At 35.7% G+C, this 20,672-nt stretch overlaps 1 pseudogene; it reads right to left on the bottom strand.

Moving 5' to 3' along the window:
* Positions 1–20,264, bottom strand: part of LOC108522649 (elongation factor 1-gamma pseudogene) — a 47,513-nt pseudogene extending 27,249 nt beyond the window's left edge.
* Between the last annotated feature and the right edge of the window lie 408 nt (positions 20,265–20,672).

The raw sequence follows: 20,672 nt of genomic DNA, 5'->3' as shown, positions 1-20,672 counted from the left end.
AAAAAAAAAAAAAAAGAATCCACAATGCATTACTATCTCATATTCAATCTATTGGTCAACTAATTACTCTTAATATTTTAATATAGCATGCTATTAATTCTTGCATATTGCATATATTGACATTAGAATTTTAACTATAAATTCAATACTTTACATTTCAATTTATATTAAATTGAATTTCACTGCTTTGATCTAGCAAATATATATTATTTTAATCTTAATTGTTGCACTGAATAAATTTGTGATTCTTCTTTGCATTAGGTTATCTGCAAATTTGATACATTAATAAAAGGAGGAGCAAATTAGTCTAGGCTGCTGACTCCCTTTCATAACCCAATTCTAGAAATGCTATGGAATTAAGAAGAAACTCTGAAAAACTAGAAAGGCTACAGAAAATCCTTGGGGAAGAGTTGAGACAAAGTGCTCCCATGCAGAGGAGGGCAGATTAGCTTGAGAGAGTGAGAAAGAGGATTTAAATTATATTTTTCTATTTTTTTGCTACATTGCCTTTGGTGGATGATTTTCTGAGTTTATAACACTAATACAGGAAAACACTAGAAAAATGAAATCCCTTAATGTATTAGAAATGACACATTATGAGGTTTTCAGGAATGTGATAAAAATTCTATATCATCAACATACTTCATCATGTAAAGACACTGTTCTAGGCACTGAGATTAAAGTAAAAAATAAATAAACAGAAATCTTGCCCTCATGGAATTTATATTTTGATGAATGAAATCATAGTGACACATAATAGTGCCTATAACGTGTTGGACCTGGTTCTAAGTGCTTTTATTTATCTTTGCTCATAGAACTTTTGCAGCACCCATATGAATTCAGTGCTAGTGTTATTAATATTTCTTTTTACTCATGAAGATCTGAAGGGCACAGGAATTATGAAACTTACCTGAAGTCCCACAGTTTGTGAGTGTGATGGAGCCTGGGTTCCAACTGTGCAGTCTCCTATGAACTGTGCATAGAATTAGAAAATAAGTTGATGAGTTATCACTTATTCCCATTAGAATAACAAAAATTAAAGAGGGGATGCAATTGCATGTTTCTGAAGAAGTAGAAAAGATAGTAACTCTAGACTGATTAAACTGGTTCAGCCATTCTGGAAAGTCATATTGGAAGTTTTAGAAAAGTTAAAAATGTGTGTTCTGTGACTCAGTGTTTGTACTCTAAAGTTCACACATGGTTCTTCCATGATGTTTATCATGGTGGTGTAGGTGGGTGCAGAAAGTTGAAGAAACCCTGCCTAAACCTAATGTAATGATGAATACAACGAAATTAATTCTGTTAAAAGCAACAAACTGGAGGTACTTTCAGCAATAATAAACAACTCAAATTCATAGTGTTGAGTAAGTAGAGCAGGAAACAGAATAAAGCATTCTTTAGTTAGCTTAAAATACTTATAGACATATAGATATTTAAGGGATTCATAAATATTTCAGGGTGTATTTCAAACATCTCAGAGAGGGTGAATGGAATGAAAATGGAGATGAGGGAAGGAGATATAAGTAAAATAAAACAAGAGAATGGATTTTCACAGATTTAGAACAATAAGCTGTGGACCAAAAATGTGACTAGCTCTATTTTGTATGTGAAGAATAAAGAATCAATCAATTGATCAAGAAAACCAAATAATTTTAGTGAGAATTAAATAGAAAAAAAAGTACCTATTTTTCCCCAAAATTGTACTGTGATTTTAATGTTTTTTTGGTTTTTTTTTTGTCATAATTCTTTTGCCTCTAGTTCCACTTCCGTATTTTAATCCATCCCAAAAGCTGCGAGGGTTAACTGAATAAATAGAAATAACTTACAGAGAAAGTGTAATTAAAATATATTTTAAAAAGCATGCTGCATCACTCTGAACATTTTTATGGCAATGTAAATTCTCTTCATTCGAAAAGCATCTTTTAATATTTTAATTAGGATACTGTGTTATGTGAAAGGAACATCTGATTTTAGAAATGCAAATGAAGGTATACTATGAAACAAAGACGCAGAATTAAAAAGGTAATATGTAGTTAAGCAACCAGCTATGAAGAGAAAGAATGCTGAGATGAATCAAGGAAATAACCTGATTTTTGAAATGAAAATTGTACTCTCATTTTTCAAATTTAGCAATTTGACAAGGTTAATGACAGTTTTAATACATTTTTTACTTACAAATGCAATAATTACCTTTGTCTAATAATCTTGATATCGATCAACCAGCACGTATTTATTGACAGTAACTAGAAGCAGTTACTGCCCCTTATCTGTTCCCTACAGCACCTCTAGCCAGCTGAGTAGGTGAAAACACTGTATTCGGTTACTGTCTCCACTTCCATCTTTCCCCCATTTTCTCTTTTGTTCATTGCTACAAAACAAAAAAGACTTTCATTGCAGCTATATAAAATACAACTGGATTTTGCAATTTTCCAATTTTAAACATGAAGGAATTAAGTCTCTAAAAGATTAAATAACTTGGCCAGTGACTGAGGTGCGACTGAAATCAGATCTACAGTCAAAGCCCATAATCTCAACAATGAGACCACACTGGCTTGGGATTGTGGGCTTGGGACTTCCTTCTTCCTAGAGGATAATTTTGACCATATCTTTTTTTTTTTTTTCCAAAAAATTAATGTTTTGTTGTTTCTTTGTTGTTGACAGGAAAATAAATCTAGCTAGAAGAAAAACTTCAAAAGAGCCATAAACTTTTCCTCAATCAGGAGAATAACTGTGAGAATATGTTTTTCAGGAGAGAAATCTTATGAAACAGGGAAGATAGAAGAGGAAGAAGCCATAGAAGTAACAAAGCAGGTGAATAGAAAGCTAGGAGTCCCAAGACAGAAAATGTTTCCTGGAATGGGCTCATATTGCCAGCACGTGTTGGCCCTGCAGTTCCCCGTATCTGGAGATCTGTGGCTCTGTTCACTCATCAATGAAAGTTTTCATAACCAACCCTATGTCCACTATCCAGGCCTCATTGACTGAGGAGGACAAGAAATACTAGAACATAATAATTAAAACATACTTTGCAAGTTGAAAAGAGATGGACCCAAATGAGGGATTAAAGAACTACATATTTAACAAGAGAACTATTTCTCATCCCAAGTTTCAGGTTCAAATTCTGAATTGTTTTCTCTCAGTTCTACTGCTAAAATCCATGGTTAAACTCTATATTGCACTTTGGATTAGGCAATAAGAAACAAACAACAGACTTACAAAGGAGCTACTTGTAAATATGATAAAGTATTATGTGCAATATATGGTTTATGATGAAACTGAATTGTGTACTAAGTTACATCTGCCCTTTAGGGTTATATAGACCTTGTCAAATTACAGAGCCCTGGGAACTCATATTATTTATTTGTGAAATAATAATTACAACATACATCACATAGAATAGTTTGAAGGTTAATTTACATGTTCCAGATAAATAAAGTGCTTTTCACAATACTTCGCCCTTATATAGCAAATGGCCAGTGAGCATTGCTATTAGTAGCAGTAGTAGTGTGATAATAGCATTCTATTAAGTATATGAAGTAAGGGAAAGAAATCACACAGCATATTTTCTGATTCAAAGGTCTTTCACCAATAGTAAGAGATATGTGTTAAAAAAAAATTGAATTAATTCACATGGCATTGTCGTTGAAGTCTTTAGAACAAAGGAGTTCCTTAAGTGAGAAAGGCCAGAAAGAAGACTGAGTACATCTTGGGTATTGCTCAAAGTTTGAAAGGAGGGGACCAAAACAGAAAATAGTTTTACAAAGAAAGTTTTAAGCAGAGGTAAAAAACAACAAACCACAGCTAGATGTAAAGGACTGAGAAATAAAAAAGCACCAATAGTTTTTAAAGCAGCGGGTAATTTCATTTGTAATTAACTTGTATAGAATATTTTTGTAAGTGGGATACAAGTGAGGAATTTAAAAATATTAGGTTTTAGGAATATTTTAGAATATGAAACCAAATAATAAAAAGGAACTGTCTTTGCCGTACGTACACAGCTGGATAAACATGCAGGGTAAACTCTGAAAGAAGATAGTTTAGTACGTGTATTAGTCAGGGTTCTCTAGAGGGACAGAATTAATAAGATAGATGTATACATAAAGGGGAGTTTATTAATGAGTATTGACTCACATGATCACAAAGTGAAGTCCCACAGGAGACTTTCTGCAAGCTGAGGAGCAAGGAAGCCAGTCCAAGTGTCAAAACCTCAAAAGTGTGAAAGCCAACCGTGCAGCCTTTTGTCTGTGGGCAAGGTCTGACAGCCCCTGGCAAACAACTGGGATAAGTCCAAGAGTCCAAAAGCTGAAGAGCTTGGAGTCCAATGTTCGAGGGCAGGAAGCATCCAGTATGGGAGAAAGATGAAGCCTGGAAGACTTAGTCAGTCTAGTTTTTCCACGTTCCTCTGCCTGCTTTTATCCTAGCTTCACTGGCAGATGATTAATTCATGCCCACCCAGATTGAGGGTGGGTCGCCTTTTCCAGTCCACTGACTCAAGTGTTAATCTCCTTTAGCAACACCCTCACAGACACACCAGGATCAATACTTTGCATTCCTCAATTCAACCAAGTTGACACTCAGTATTAACCATCACAGTATGGTTTATAGAATATTAACTTTCCTTAGAAGTTAATTCATTACAATAGAATTTGTGGTAATACAAACTGAAAACAATCAACGTTTCACAATAGAGAAATGAACAGATGCATTAAAGTATATCTAACATCAGCCTACTATGCAACCATTCGTGTAATTTTGTTATAATTAATGGCATGGGGACATTTCCAGTAACAATATAACATAAAAATGCAAGATTCAAATGCTTGTGTGCGTGTGTGTGTTGTGTGTATGTATATACACATCCCACACTGTCCAGCACATTATATGTTGAAATGCAAGATTCAATGCATGCATATAGGATCACACACATGCAAGTAAAAAGAGTGGCAAAAAATACATTAAAATGTTGTCAACGTGTTTCAAGATTATGTTGTTTTGTTCTATGCATTTGTAAACATTTTCCAAGTTTCTAAATCCATGCCTCACTTGTATAATATTAAAAAAAAAAAGAGTATTTAAAAAATAATTAAATTCTACATATACAGCATGGCACCACTGGAAATGGCTACATGGAAATTATGAGCCAAGAGCAGTGGCTCATGCCTGTAATACCAACACTCTGGGAGGCCAAGGCAGAATTGCCCTCTTGGAGTTTGAGGCTGCAGTTAGCTACTATCAAGCCACTGAACTCCAGCCTGGGTGACAGAAAAAGAGATCCTATCTCAAAGAAAAAAGAAATTATGTTCTTCAAATTTCTGCTACTGTGACTAACATTGAATAATATTGGGAAAAAACAGTTCTTTACAAGCAATATGACCAATAGCTTAAAAATCCCCTGTAGTAAGCAATGCTAAATGAACTACATAGTCAATACAAGGGTAGCTTTTAAAAAGCAAAGATGTAGGGTGATTCCCTGAAAAGCAGATCCCATATGTAAATGGAGTGTTTAGCCTCACCACCGGTGTGAATGTAGTATAGATAACAGTTGCTTCCGGCTGGGTGCAGTGGCTCGCACATGTAATCCCAGCACTTTGGGAGGCTGAGGCGGGTGGATCACCTGAGGTCAGGAGTTCGAGACCAGCCTGGCCAACATGGTGAAACCGCGTCTCTATTAAAAATACAAAAAATTATCAGGCATGGTGGCAGATGCCTGTAATCCCAGCTACTTGGGAGGCTGAGGCAGGAGAATCGCTTGAACCTGGGACGTGGAGGTTGCAGTGAGCTGAGATTGTGCCACTGCACTCCATCCAGTGCAACAAGAGGGAAACTCCATCTCAAAAAAAAAAAAAAAAAGTTGCTTCCTATTACTCAGCATACCTGTCCATGTGCTTCCCACTCATGCATGACCATCAGCAAAGCCCTTTATATGATGGAGGTGCAGAGATGTATATTCTATTGAAACCATCACTACAATATTCCCAAAGTAACATTTTGTAACTCAATCCTAGTAATTTTTACTTCAATTATTTAGCTTTATGTGTATCTTCTACATTGAAAGGGAAAATAAATTACTCTGGGCCCAAATTTTATCACAATAAGAGCAATTAAACATCTTATAAGCTCAGTCTTCTCTAGTGAGTTATAAACAAGTTCTTCTTTCTGAGAAGAAAATTAAATTCTTATTGCATCTGGAAACTCTTGCTAAAATATTTTATTGCTGCTGTTAGGAAGTTTAGAATAATGAAGGCAGTAGTAAAGTAAATATACTATCTCCATTTACTGTCTCTTTAATTGTTGAATTGTCCACTTTAGCACTAGTTTCATAGTGTATTTAATGTCAATTAATGAAACAGAAGCTGGGGATAGTGTGTGCTTTGGAACCACACATCCCAAAAAGCAACTACGAAAATATGAGATCATCTCGAATAAACCACACTTATTTTTAATTTCATAGCAGACATGCTTACAAGATTCAACAAATGTTCAACTCTAGCTATCATGGGAGAAGCAGTAGAAGTTGGTTTAGACTGGGTAATAAAGGGAAATAGAAAACAGCAAATGTAGAGAATACTTAGCTAAAGAATTATTGGGCATATGAATTGCATATCTCCCTGTTTTTTTCCTATTAATTGAAATTTTACTGAATTTGAAGACAAATTAGAATGCCTCATTCAATTTCACTGAAGATATGCCATTTTCAATACCAATAGTCATTCAAAGTAATTAGTTCAAATTGTGTGTAACATCCACTTTGTGGAAGGCACTTACACTAAGGCTGTTAATGGCAGGAGCTTCTGATCCAATAGTCTAGGTCTTCAGTGAAAAGAACCTGCAATATTTTTAGCAGTCACTTTATCCTACTAGACGACATTAACGTCTTTCCCAGTTTAGGGGAAAAATGTTTTCCGATAAATCAAAGCAAAAGAATATTAATAGTTATTCGTGAGCATTTGTGTTCCCTGGTAGTGATGTGGCCGTAAGTAATTCTTCAATTGCATCACCATTGGAAGAAAAATATTTGATAGACAGATAGGTAAGCAGCTACGCAGATAGATAGGTAAGTAGATAGATACATAGATAGATCGATAGATAGATAGATAGATAGATAGATAGATAGATAGATATTTCCCTTTTTGCTGGAAACTGAATTATAAATCCATAGAGCCTAAGTAGAATCATTGATAAAATTTAGCAAGTATTTAATGTTTATCTTTTTCATGCAAGTTACAGCCTGGAATAGAAAGATGAGTAACTCACCATCCTTGGCATCAGAGCACTCAATTTTATATCTGGTGGGGGAAAATGAGGGAATAAACATAAAATTGATTACAGTTTTGAAAAGATTAATCATGGGTGACATAATTCCTGTTACTCAGTATACCTGTCCACACACTTGCCATTCACACCTGACAATCAGCAAAGCCCTTTATATGATGGAGGTGCAGAGATGCATATTCTATTGAATCTATTAACATATTTCAGGGAAACATTTTACAAAGAAATTAACATGATCAAGAGACTATACATATTTATATATACAGTTATGAAGCTGTAAAAAGTTCTAATAGAGTTAATGGCATTTGAAGTGGACCCCAAAAGAAGTAGAGTAGCAGAGAGGCTACACCTTAAAAACACTAATCAGAAGTGGGGTACTTTTGACAAATTAAGAGACAGGAGAAATAAACCTGAGAATTACATTTGGAAGGACTTTTCAAAGAAAGAATTAAGAGACTCTGCATTAGAGGAAATGGTATAAAGATGGAAATATAAGAACAAAATACTGATATAGAAATAGAATTTGCATTGTTAAATATAAAAAGTAAAGGAGGGATAAGAGTCAAGTTCAAAAAATCTAAATCTATATGAAGAAATTAAAAAGTCTAGAGGAAATGAGTGTTTTGGGAAATATTGAGGTATGAAAACGAATTGGTTTGTTTTTTCACCTGCCAAATTTCAGTTCCTTGCAGATATCCAATGCTCAGTGTCAGGGAGACTGAAATGCTGGTCTAGAGATAAACTTTCAGGATTCATTCATACTTAAAGCATGGAAATAGATGAAATTTTTGAGAAAGAAAGTCCCACAGAAAGGGTCGGTTTAAAGAGAGAAGAAAGATCTTTGAAAAGTAAACCTAAGGAACAATATCTGTTAAAGGATATTAAACTATGATAATGTAAATCAATGTGATTCCCATTTCTGCTGTCCAGCAGTTACCAATAAAATTGTAGTTTTATTGATATTCAACTCAGTGTGAGACAATTCAATGAGGTTTACAGTTTTATTGAGAATTTCATAGCCTGTAGAATGTCCCTCATGTGATGAAAAGTATTGGAATACAATTTTGTGTTACTGATGGGGCAGCTTTTATTTTCTTCTAACTAGATAGCAACAAATAAATTCTAGCACTTATGCAGCATATTATGAAAACATAAAAACTTGAGAGTACCAAGCAAATTTTTGTACATCAGGCAAATTCTTATCCAAATGACAGTAATTTTTTTATTGATCTGATAAGCTATTCTTCGTTCTTGTTTTCTTAGGATAGATCTGATTTTGTTTCCTATATCGTAGCCTAAGCAAAGTGGAACTGGGTAATTGTATTCCTTTCATGAACAAAAGAATTGTCAAAGTTCATCATCTTGTCTCATCAACGAAGTTAAAACACTAATATATGAATAATAGTGGTAATAAATAACAACAACAACAATAACAATAATATAAGCCAGAATGCCTTCAAACACACTAGTTTGGATACAAACAGACTGCAGTGGCAGTAAAATTATTCCTTGAATTTTCCTCTCAAGTAAGATGTGTGTGTATGTTCTAAAGCCAGTTCACTCACCGTAGGGTCTACTAGTTTTTTCCTCCCTCCATCTATCATGTTAAGTCATCACATCTCAACAATGGGGATCACCTACTGTTATCTATGGTTGCTGAACCATAAGTCTCCCCTGCTTTTATTTCACTTGCAGACTGTTCCTGCTTCATTCTCAGGCTGCTGGCTTTTAGAAGTGTCCAAAAAGTGGGAAGAAAGAACCCCCATTCCCAGTGTGACACACTCATTATTTCAGCAACAAGATAATACAGCCTGTATTTTATTTTTTTAAATGGCTCTTCTAAATTTACACAATTGAGACTATAGTCCTCTCTCCCTAATACTCAGCCTTATGGGAACTAGGCAGGATGTTAATTTGGGTGTCATATTTTCAAAGCAAATTTCCACATCCTGTACCCTGTCTCACAGTAACACATCATCTCCAATGCATGCCTCTCTTCACTCATAAGGAATTTCTTTTTCTCTTTATTAAAGTGCTCTTTAATGGCTCATGGGGGGAAAAAAAAATTCCTGTAAGGCCAACTTACTAGGCCTTTAAATTAAGGGTAAAAACCTCAGGGTGAATAAAGTTTAATGTTAAAAGCTGAGGAAAAGAAAACTTGTTTACATCATCATCATCACTATCACCATTCTTACTGTCATTATTGATAACTGTGGCAAAATGGATGAAGGTTTTCAGCTCTTCACTATCCTCACCCACTCACTGTAATAAGATTACATCCAAACCTTTTGTCTCATGACTCATGGAGGGCCTTCTAATAGAGTAGGTGGAATATTCATTCTAATGTAGATAACTTGCTTTGGTTGATGGGATGTTATTTAATGTGATGAAGATAGAGGTAATGAATACACTTGAATAATCTGTCTTGGCTGCTTGTGTCTTTGTCATCTGTAATGAGAAGAATATGTTGGGTAGAGCCATTGCTTCTGGAGTGAGAAGAAACACTGAGCTTTAACTTGCAGCCTGGATCTAAGCCTAGCTAACTCCATCTGGGCTCAGCATTGCCAGAGCTGGCCTGTAAAACTGCATGAGCAAGAAATAGTGTGGTAAGACACTGAGATTTTAGAATTGTTTGTGATGCAGGAACACTATAGAGAAAAGTATACTTTAAAAAACAACAAACAATTGAACACTGCTGTCTAGCTTTTCAAAACGAGACCATAGGTCTTAGACCAATAAGTAAGTAAAAAATACAAAGAAAAATTATAAAATACATATCACAGAATAAAAAACCTTTCTGCTTCACTACAATGAGTTGAGTTGAAAGGCTGGAGATGTGACTGGGACACTTCTAGAAAGAGAAGATAGAGAAAGTCCTTTCCCTTTCCATCACACCCCCACCCACCCCCCAAGAAACTAATTAATTTGTGTACACATTTTGTTGATTTGCCTGGAGACTGAAGGTAGACATCACATGAATGATCCTCAGAGAGCACAGGAGAATGTAAAGTATGAAATAGATGTGCCACACCCCACACAGTGTATGGGGAATCTGGAGCCGGGCTAACCAGGTTTATATATTAGCTCTTCTGCTTATTAGCATTGTGTGATCTAGCCATGCTGCTTTAGACCTCAGGGAGAGAGAATCACAGAAATGTAGGGGAAGAACCATTCTCCTCACCTCTATCTCTGATCAGAGAATAGCTTTGGCATCGTGAAAGGATTAGGTGACCACCACAGGAGGATGTCACTGCCCTGTGGAGGCACATATTCAAATGAAGGGTGCAAAAGGCAGAGAGACAAGTAGATCTCCTTGACCTAGAGCAAAACAGCACAGGGTGATATGTCCTTGAGCACATGGGAGACCTCCTGCTTTACAGTTTCAGAATTAACAGAGTTTTTAGGTTTTTAGGTAACAGAGTTTTTAGGTATTTACTTGCTACCAAGTAAGTAGAACCTCAGAGCTTGTGAAATTCATGAATTGATATTAATGTGGAGAAGCCTTGAAAAGATGTGGTACACTATATTTATCCTTGAATAAATTTAATTCATTTCAGCAAATATTTATCAAGCATTTACTATGTGTGAAGTGTTATTTATGAATAAGAATGAAAGTAGCAGGCGTAAAGCAATATAAATTATTAGTTTAAGCTTTTTAAAATAAATTTCAGATGACTTGAGATTGGAAAGCATATTTATTTCTTATTTCTTCATTCTTGGTTTCAGTCTTGATTGACAGAGCCCTGGATTAGAGGCACATGAGAGGCTCGTATTGTGGTGATGTTCAGTCTTAATTGGTTATCCCAACACTAGTCACCTATTGGTTTCTCCTGTACAACCTCAATTTTCTTCACTGGAAAATGAAACAATTATCCTAAACTACCCTTCAATTATTATTTTATCTTGATTTTAAATTTCATAGTCGAACTCTAGGATCTCAATTCCTTAGCTTTATGCTTGTATTTCAAATACCATTGGAATTTTTAAATGTCATAAGGCCAGTGTAAAGAATGCAAAATGGTAGTTTTGAAAAGTAGGTAGACTGAGATTTATCAGTGATAGTAATCCAAATGTTAATGCATTTATAAAAATTGTCATGTTGGATTATCATAATTCTACATAGGATTAATGGAGAGAAGGGTCTCAAATAAATTAGCAAGTATATCACTTGCACCTTTGCATTGTGTTACATGTACCTAAGGATCAAGGTGATAGCCAAGAAATGTACTCAGTGAAGACTTAAGTTTGAGTTTTCACTATAAAATGAAACAGCCGTTAAAGCAGGTCTCAAATTTGATGTTCTTGATTTTGTTAAAGATTTTTTGTTTTCCAAACAGCACAGCAGACACTGGAATGGAAAAAAAAAAAAAAAAAAAAGAAAAGAAAAAAAACTTAAACAACAGCAACAACAACAAAAACAAACAAACAAACAAAAAAAACCCTAAAACTTAAAAACACTCCTTTAGCATACCTTGAATGTGACTAAGGCAAAGTAGGACTTATCAGCAATGTATAGGTAGCCTGAAACTAATGCCAGCAGAAGGTGTTTAACTATATGAAAGCTCTAGTTGGTCCAGTTGGTGGGAGCACCTTGGGTTATTGTTAACCTCATTTAACAAAGTCTCCCCCAACAACCACTTTTGACTAGTTTTGTTTGTTTGTTTGTTTGTTTGTTTGTTTTAAGCTCTATATTATGGTCAGAATAAAAGCATCATTACTTACATGAACTAAACCTGTGGCATTTTTACTTGATCTACCCAGGTCCTGAATCAGAATTATTATTTTTGTATTGCTACCAAGAGATGCTACTGAAAACAGAAACTCCCCCCATAATCCCGTTATTACTAAAACTGTCAGCTGTTGTAAATATAATGAAAATAAATAAATAATATTCAAAGTAAAACATCATCTATTCTAAGCTTAACATATTGAACAGAATACGTCAGAATAAAAGAATCACTGTTATGTAATCAGTTTTTCCTTCTGGAAACAATATGGCCTTTTAAAAGTAAGCCATCTCTAATCCATATATAGGCAATGATTTAAAATTTTAATTTTGGCCGGGCACGGTGGCTCAAGCCTGTAATCCCAGCACTTTGGGAGGCCGAGACGGGCGGATCACGAGGTCAGGAGATCGAGACCATCCTGGTCTACTCGGTGAAACCCCGTCTCTACTAAAAAATACAAAAAAACTAGCCGGGCGAGATGGCGGGCGCCTGTAGTCCCAGCTACTCAGGAGGCTGAGGCAGGAGAATGGCGTAAACCCGGGAGGCGGAGCTTGCAGTGAACTGAGATCCGGCCACTGCACTCCAGCCTGGGCGACAGAGCGAGACTCCGTCTCAAAAAAAAAAAAAAAATTTAATTTTTACTTAGACAAAGATGTTAATTGTACCTGATTTCAATTATATTGGGAGTCACTTAGACATGTATTCTCTGTGAAGAGAATAAATCAATAATTTGGGAAACATTTTCCTTTCTGTAGTTTCTATCATATAAGTGGAGGATCCCAGTAAGTTTGGAGGGTCAAAAGTATCTTCTCATGTTCCCTGTAATTCAATCTTATTTTCTTTCTCATCATTTGTTAGGTTTCTGGAGGTTTTTTTTTTTTTCTTTTAGCCTTGTTGATTGACAATGTATTTCCTTTTAATTTCTTGATACTTCTGTGGCATTGCAGGAAAAAGGTTGTGTGTGTGTGTCTGTGTGTGTGTGTGTGTGTGTGTGTGTGTGTGTGTGTGTGTCTGTTTCCCGGTAATAATAGCATTCATAATATTTGGCATATGTGTCCTAAAGGACACATACTTTATAGCAAGCCAAAGTTGTTTTTATTTTTACAGAAAACATTCAAACAAAACTGGACAAAATATCTCAATCTCACATGTTCCTTGTCAGTTAAAGGACCAATATGTTTCCCTGAGGCATTTTTACTCCATTGTTTCAGGTTAGGGCTAAATTCCAATGGCATATTTCATACTGTGTGAAAGATACTAGTCTCATAACATCTAAATGACTTTGATTAACATTGTTAAGAAAAAATGACTAAGGACTTTTGTAGAGTAAATATTTAATAACCTTTTAAACAGATGACTAAAGGTGCCATGCTATAAATACAGAAAGAGCCACTCTAAATATTACATTTTATTTACTTACAATACACAGCTAGAAGAACCAATACCAAAAATGTGTAGGTTTGCCGAAAGTATTTCATTTCTTCATTTCTTATGGATGTTTTTGGATAAAGTACTAAGAGAATAAAACACATCTCAAGCCAGTCTCCATTTAAGGATAAAACTATTTCAAAAAAGGTGGTCGGAAACAAGACATAAAATCTCTAAAAGCATTTATCAACATTGAGGCTAGAAAATATAGAGAAGGGGATTTTTATAGTTGGTAGTTGGTACCCTCATGAGTCCTACCCCCACCACCCGTAAGAATGAGGGATGAGGGTTGCTTCATTATTTGCCATTTGGAGAACTTAAAATGCGTTCCTTGCAGTTCGGAGATGCAGTAGCCTGGCTTCTGACTTTTGCCTGAAAAATTGATATGGCAAAGGTGATTTCTTGCTTTGAAGCTGCACAAAAAAAAAAAAGGTGCAGTTGTGGGGCAACAAAGTCCACAAGGGCAAAGAGTATATAAATGTTTTCCATGCACCAGACTGTAGATCCAGGGTCATCTTACATCCTGTTTGAGATGGCTTCCTTGAAAGGGAAACAAAAACAAAAACCTGGAGAAAAAATAAAGAAGTCGAGGAATGTGCAAGATGAGAAAAACAGTGACTGTCCTGAAGAGATATTCGTTTACTCTGTCCAGGGAACTACGGCAGAGAAAACCTCAGGGATAGGGTGAGAAAGAGCTGTTCCTTCTGGGTCATCACACTAGCATCGATGAATTCAGACTTTTTGCGCCCTCCCCTTATCCGTTCTTTTGCCCCATACTTCACATTTAGAGGAGGTCAGAAAACACCCATGAGGGGATATCTAAAAAAGTAGAGGGGATAAATGAAGGAGGAAAATATAAACTGGAGATCACGTTTGAAATTTGTATTCTACATAGGACTGGACGTTTTAAATTTTGAATTGTGACTCAAATTCAAAGTACTAGAGGACTTTTACCATCTTAAGAATGATGATAAAAGTCATGGAATCTGTGTGAGTTTTCACCCAAAAGCAAGGGACTAAAATAACTCCACATAGTGTATTTTAAGTACAAAAGGAAATAGAAATAAAATTGCTTGTGATTGCCCCTACAAGTACAACCAGTTCAATTACATTGATAATTCAAGGGCTGATGCACTTATTAGTAACAAATAAGTCAAAATTAAAAACAGAATTGGTAGTGACTTATCAGGTAACAAAGAACTAAATAGGAAGTTTTATCTACAATTACTTGAAGGGTTTTTTTTCCCCCTTTCTCCAATTCTTTTTTCTTTCTCTTCATAGTTTATTTCTACCTTAGAAGAGTAATATTCTGCTTTATATCAGTCAGCAATACATTTCAGAGGATCAGATATTCTGTGCCAAAATGTTAATTGGGTACCTATTTCCTAATATGGAAAAATAACTATGATACATTACACGTCAATTCCAAATTCCAAAAGTTGATTTATCATAAAATTGATGAAACTTAACCTTCAAAGTCCTTCACTTGCATGAACCCCTTCCAAGATCCTGGGAAGAAACTAGCAATGCATATTTGTAATGTTCATAGATGTAAGATAATTTTATATTATTTTAGTTAAAGGAGATCCCCCAAATATTACAAGCTGCAGCTCCTACAAAACCTAGACCCATTCTAACAGAACCATTAACTTATTTCCTAAATGTAAATAAAATATGGAAAACCCCTATATAGAAAGATGCTTAGATGTGAAATGATAAAACATTGTTTCCTAATTGTCAAATAATTCATATAATTAGTGCAACAGTTGTTTTTGTGTATAGAAATATCTATTCTACTATTTTATTCTACTATTTTTTCATTTACTTGTTTTCTTATTCATAGTTTCCTTAATACTTTCTTTTTAAAAAAAAAAAAAAAAAACTTTTACTTCATGTTTGGTGGTACATATGCAGCTTTGCCTTATAGGTAAACTGCATGTCTCAGGGGTTTGGTGTACAGATTATTTCATCACCCAGGTAATAAGCATAGAACTCAATAGGTAGTTTTCGGATACTCTCCTTCCTCCCATCCTTCACCTTCAAGTAGACCCTAGTGTCTGTTGTTCCCTTCTTTGTGTCCCTGTGTTATTGTTTATGTACCACTCATAAGTGAGAAGATGTGGTATTTGTTTTTCTTTTCCTGAATCAGTTTGCTTAGGATAACAGCATCCAGCTCTATTCATGTTCCTGGAAAAGACATAATCTTATTCTTTTTATGGTCGTATACTATTCCATGGTGTATATGTGCCACATTTTCCTTATCCAGCCTCCTGCTGACGGGCATTTAGGTTGATTGCATGTGTGAATAGTGCTGCGATGAACATATGTGTGCATGTGTCTTTATGATAGAATGTTTTATATTTATATGTATACTCAAGAATGAAATTCCTGGGTCAAATAGTAATTCTGCTTTAAGTGCTTTGCAGAATCTTCACACTACTTTCTATGATGGCTGAACTAATTACATTCCCACCAGCAGTGTGTAAGCATTCCCTTTCCTCTGCAACCTCGCCAACATCTGGTCTTTGACAAAGTCAGCAAAAACACACAATGTAGAAAGGACTCCCTATTCAACAAATGGTGCTGGGATAACTGGCAAGCCATATGCAGACGATTGAAATTGGACCCCTACATTTAACCATATACAAAAATCAACACAAGATGCATTAATTATCTAAATATAAAACATAAAACTATTAAAACCCTAGAAGATAACCCAGAAAATACCATTCTACACATAAGACCTGGCTAAGATTTCATGACAGCAATGCCAAAGGCAATTGCAACAAAAAAGAAAATAGATAATGGGTACCTAATTAAACTAGGGAGATTCTGCACAGCCAAAGAAACTACCAGCAGAGTAAACAGCCTACAGAATGGGAGAAAATATTCGCAAACTATTCATCCAACAAAGGTCTAATATCCAGAGTCTATAAGGAACTTAAACAAATTTACAAGCACAAAACAACCCCATTAAAAAGTGGGCAAAGGACATGAACAGACACTTTTCAAAAGAAGACACACATGTGGCCAACAAGCAAGAAAAAATGCTCACATTACCAATCATTAGAGAAATGGAAATCAAAACCACAATGAGGTACCATCTCACGCCAGTCAGAATGGATATTATTATTATTATTTTCTGAGATGGAGTCTTGCTCTATTGCCCAGGCTGGAGTGCAGTGGCTTGATCTTGGCTCACTGCAACCTCTACCTCCCAGGTTCAAGAGATTCTCCTGTCTCAGCCTCCCAAGCAGACGGGATTAAAAGCACACACCACCCATTGCCCAGCTTATTTTTGTACTTTTAGTAGAGATGGGGTTTTGCCATGTTGCCCAGGCTGACCTCAAGTGATCCGCCTGCCTCGGCTTCCCAAAGTGCTGGGATTACAGACGGGAGCCACCACACCTGGCCAGCTATTATTAAAAAGTCAAAATAATACTTTCGTGATTTGAAGGGGGTGTTTATTGTATAATATGTGGTTAAACTTTGAAAGGCATTCTGGAAACACCTCAGGACAAGTGTGCCAGGCATGGAATAGCTCACAATGAGTATGATACTGCGATGGCTCTTAGAGCCAGAAATATCCCCAGTACATGTCTCCTTTGTTGATGCATGTTGCTTTTTTCAAAATATCTACATGTGATTGTCATGTCTTACTAATTATAATTAAAATGTAACTTGCGTACTTACTGTACACTGTTTTCTAAAAATGATTGTATTTTGACCTGGCACAGTGGCTAATGCCAGTAATCCCAATACTTTGAGAGGCCCAGGCAGGAGCATTGTCTGAAGCTAGGACTTCAAGACCAGCATGAACAACAATGTGAGATCCCATCTCTACTAAAAATATTTGAAATTAGCTGGGTATGGTGGTGCAGGCCCATAGTCCCAACTACTCAGGAGGCTGAGGCAGGAGGATCGCTTGAGTCCAAGAGTTCAAGGCTGCAGTGAGCTGTGATCACACTACTGCACTCCAGCCTGGGTGACCCTGCCTTAAAAAAAAAAAAAAGATTGTATTTTGTTTTCCAAATGCAAATATAAAATTTCCTATGTAAACATCAGCTGTAAGTGTACTAACAGTTAATGTATTATATAAAGTTTAAGAACCAAAAAGCACTCTATTGGGAACAGTGTAACAGAGATATAGATGTTGGGAGAATTTACCTTACTTTTCAAAATTGCCTTTGCAGTTGAACCTCTATGGCATCACTAAATAACAATAGTGACAACAATAAAAATAACAACAGTAATAGCCAATGTTTATTATTTCTTAAGGCTTACCTAAACCTTCTCAAGCATGATTTCATTTAATCTTTTAAACAATCCAATAAAATAAGTATCATTATATCCATTTTAGAAATGAAAGAACTAAGAGGTTCAGTAATTTATTCAAGGTGACACAGCTCATATGTGACACAGCCAGAAGTCCACTGCACTTAGCTCAATTTTTCAACAACTATTTAGAGAGCATCTCCTCAACACAAGACATGACAGTTTGTTTTGCTTAACTTTTATATCACACAACATTCACTACAGAGATTTACTTCTACTTCTCTGTATTACAAAATTTACACATAAGTTTCGTGTCAAAAAATTTTCTTTGTAAGTAATAGGCTGATGGCATCAACCCTGTATTTCCGATGGTAGCAAAAACCATCACAAACCTTCTGGAGAACGGTATGAGAATATTTTTTGAAATTAAGCATGTGAACATCACATGATACAATACTCACACTCTTGGCTATACATAATGGGAACTATGTATCACTCAGAATAAATGAACTAGTTATATACACAACTATATGAATACATCAAAATTTCATGTTGAGTAAAGCAATGAAGAAAGAAAAGATCACAGTACAATATCACATATATAATTACACATAAAACTGGAAGAAAATAGTAACTTCAGAAACACTAGACATTTTTCAAGAATATGCACAAATTCAAGAACTTAAACTGATCTCATTATATGGTTACAAAGGAAGGGATGGGGCCAGGCACGGTGGCTCAAGCCTGTAATCCCAGCACTTTGGGAGGCCGAGACGGGCGGATCACGAGGTCAGGAGATCGAGACCATCCTGGCTAACACAGTGAAACCCCGTCTCTACTAAAAAAAAAAAAATACAAAAAACTAGCCGGGTGTGGTGGCGGGCGCCTGTAGTCCCAGCTACTCGGGAGGCTGAGGCAGAAGAATGGCGTAAACCCGGGAGGCGGAGCTTGCAGTGGGCTGAGATCCCGCCACTGCACTCCAGCCTGGGCGACACAGCGAGACTCCGTCTCAAAAAAAAAAAAAAAAAAAAAAAAGAAGGGATGGGAAATAGGTACCAGGATATAATAAGGAAGAAATTGTACATGATGTGGTGATGACAATGTTTCACGAATTAAGAAATATTAATAATTCAAATAATTGACCTGAGTTCTTGGGAATTTTGATTCAGTGTTATGATCCAGAAAGTCCGTGCCTGAGATCAAACACCACTCAAGAGTTGGAATACAAAGCAAAATAAATTCAGCATTGCATCCTCAGAGCAATCAATCACCAAAGACAGTCCCCTCCAGTCAGTAGTCATCACTGAACTCACTTTATCAGGTTATTTATTCAAGTAAGAACATTTAATTACATTCTCACTAGAATAGCTAGAAGTCATAAAAAACAAACATATACTCATAACAAACCAGTGTACTGAAGTATAGCTTGCCTATCCTGATAATTTAGTTAAAATAGAATTTCTCAGTGTGGTTTGTTATAAAGCAGGATTCCTCAAGAGGTCTCCTGTAGTATTAATATCTAATAAACAATGTGTGATTCTCTTCCTCAATATTTCTCTCTTTCTGTCTCTTTGTTTCTTTCTCTCTCTATATATACCAATTTTAATTAAAATATAAATATTCTTTAAAAATAATTATTTGATTCTCTTCCATTAATAATTAATGATAGAGAATGTTTACAACTGCCACATGCCAGATGTTGCTGTGTGCCATATTAAGGAGTTTAAATGAGATGTTTAATTCTCAATTTACTCAGGTTGATACTATTTTCATCACCAGATATCACATACCAGCACAGACGTCCCTGTTAGGTGATACATGGCATATTTAAAAAACTTACATTGTAGAAGCTGATAATAGAGTTACATGAACCAAGTGCTGAAATCATCTCATATTGATGATTCAAAACATTTTTTTTCAGTATATGGTTTCTTTGTTAATTTTTCTTCTCTTGTATTGACCAGGTCTGTCTCCTTTATATCCCTGTATTGCCCAGTACAATACCACCAACATCGTATCCACCTCTACACTGTATTGTATTTTTCTGTTTATGCCTGTCTTTACCATTAGACTGTGAGATTCTCCGAGATGGAAACTATCTCTTGAATATCTTTATCATGAAGAAAAATAATGTAGTAAGCACCTGTCTACTATATTTGTTAAAAGTAGGAAGAGGGATACAATTGATATCTTCAAGATACATTCTCATCTAGAATGTATCTGAATAAGTAGCTAGTGCATCATCTAGGTGAAATAGACCTTAACTTTATCTTCATTCACTTGAGGGTATGTGAATGCACAAAACCTCATATATTTATAGAAGTCTATTAGAAAAACACATTTCAGTAGCAGCATTTTGGTTCAAATTGGTTTCTTTATGCAATTATCAGGGGCCAGCAGTCTCATCATAGCTGAGTATTAGTGCTTGGTGAGCTTGTATGCTCTCACTCTTGGAAAGGGAATACTTTTCAGGTATGAAAACCCTATTTCCAAAAGCCCAAGTGGATTGGTTGTGTGAAAGAGATAACCCTGCAGCTGCTTAGTCGGTGGTAATGCAGCCATCATTCCTCTCAAAATGCAAGGTATAATAAAAAGCTGCAAATGTACAGTGTAATATTCAGCCAAGGCTTCATGAAACACAGTTCCTACCGCATTAATATCCAAACCCAGTTTTCTGCTGGGAACTTGATGCTATGAAGAGTGCCAATTCATTTCCTATTAAGAAAGGCATCATGGATATAGCCAGACAATAGCCTGTTTCAGTCTCCTTCAGGACTAGCAATTACCTGTATCCTTGAAAAATAGAAGGAATGGCATGTGGAGGGTCAGCAAGAGTGGACATCTGGTCAATCCTCTGGGCTGGAACTACATAAAGGCTCAGCACTGCTGTTTAAATGTGGAGTGTCATTAAATTGGCATTTAATTGAACACTATAAACAATGTCACTAGTACAACCATGTTGTTAATGAT

Source organism: Rhinopithecus bieti, unplaced genomic scaffold, assembly GCF_001698545.2.
Source record: "Rhinopithecus bieti isolate Rb0 unplaced genomic scaffold, ASM169854v2 scaffold_65416, whole genome shotgun sequence".
Lineage (NCBI taxonomy): Eukaryota > Metazoa > Chordata > Mammalia > Primates > Cercopithecidae > Rhinopithecus > Rhinopithecus bieti.
This window is presented reverse-complemented; position numbering and strand designations above follow the sequence as displayed.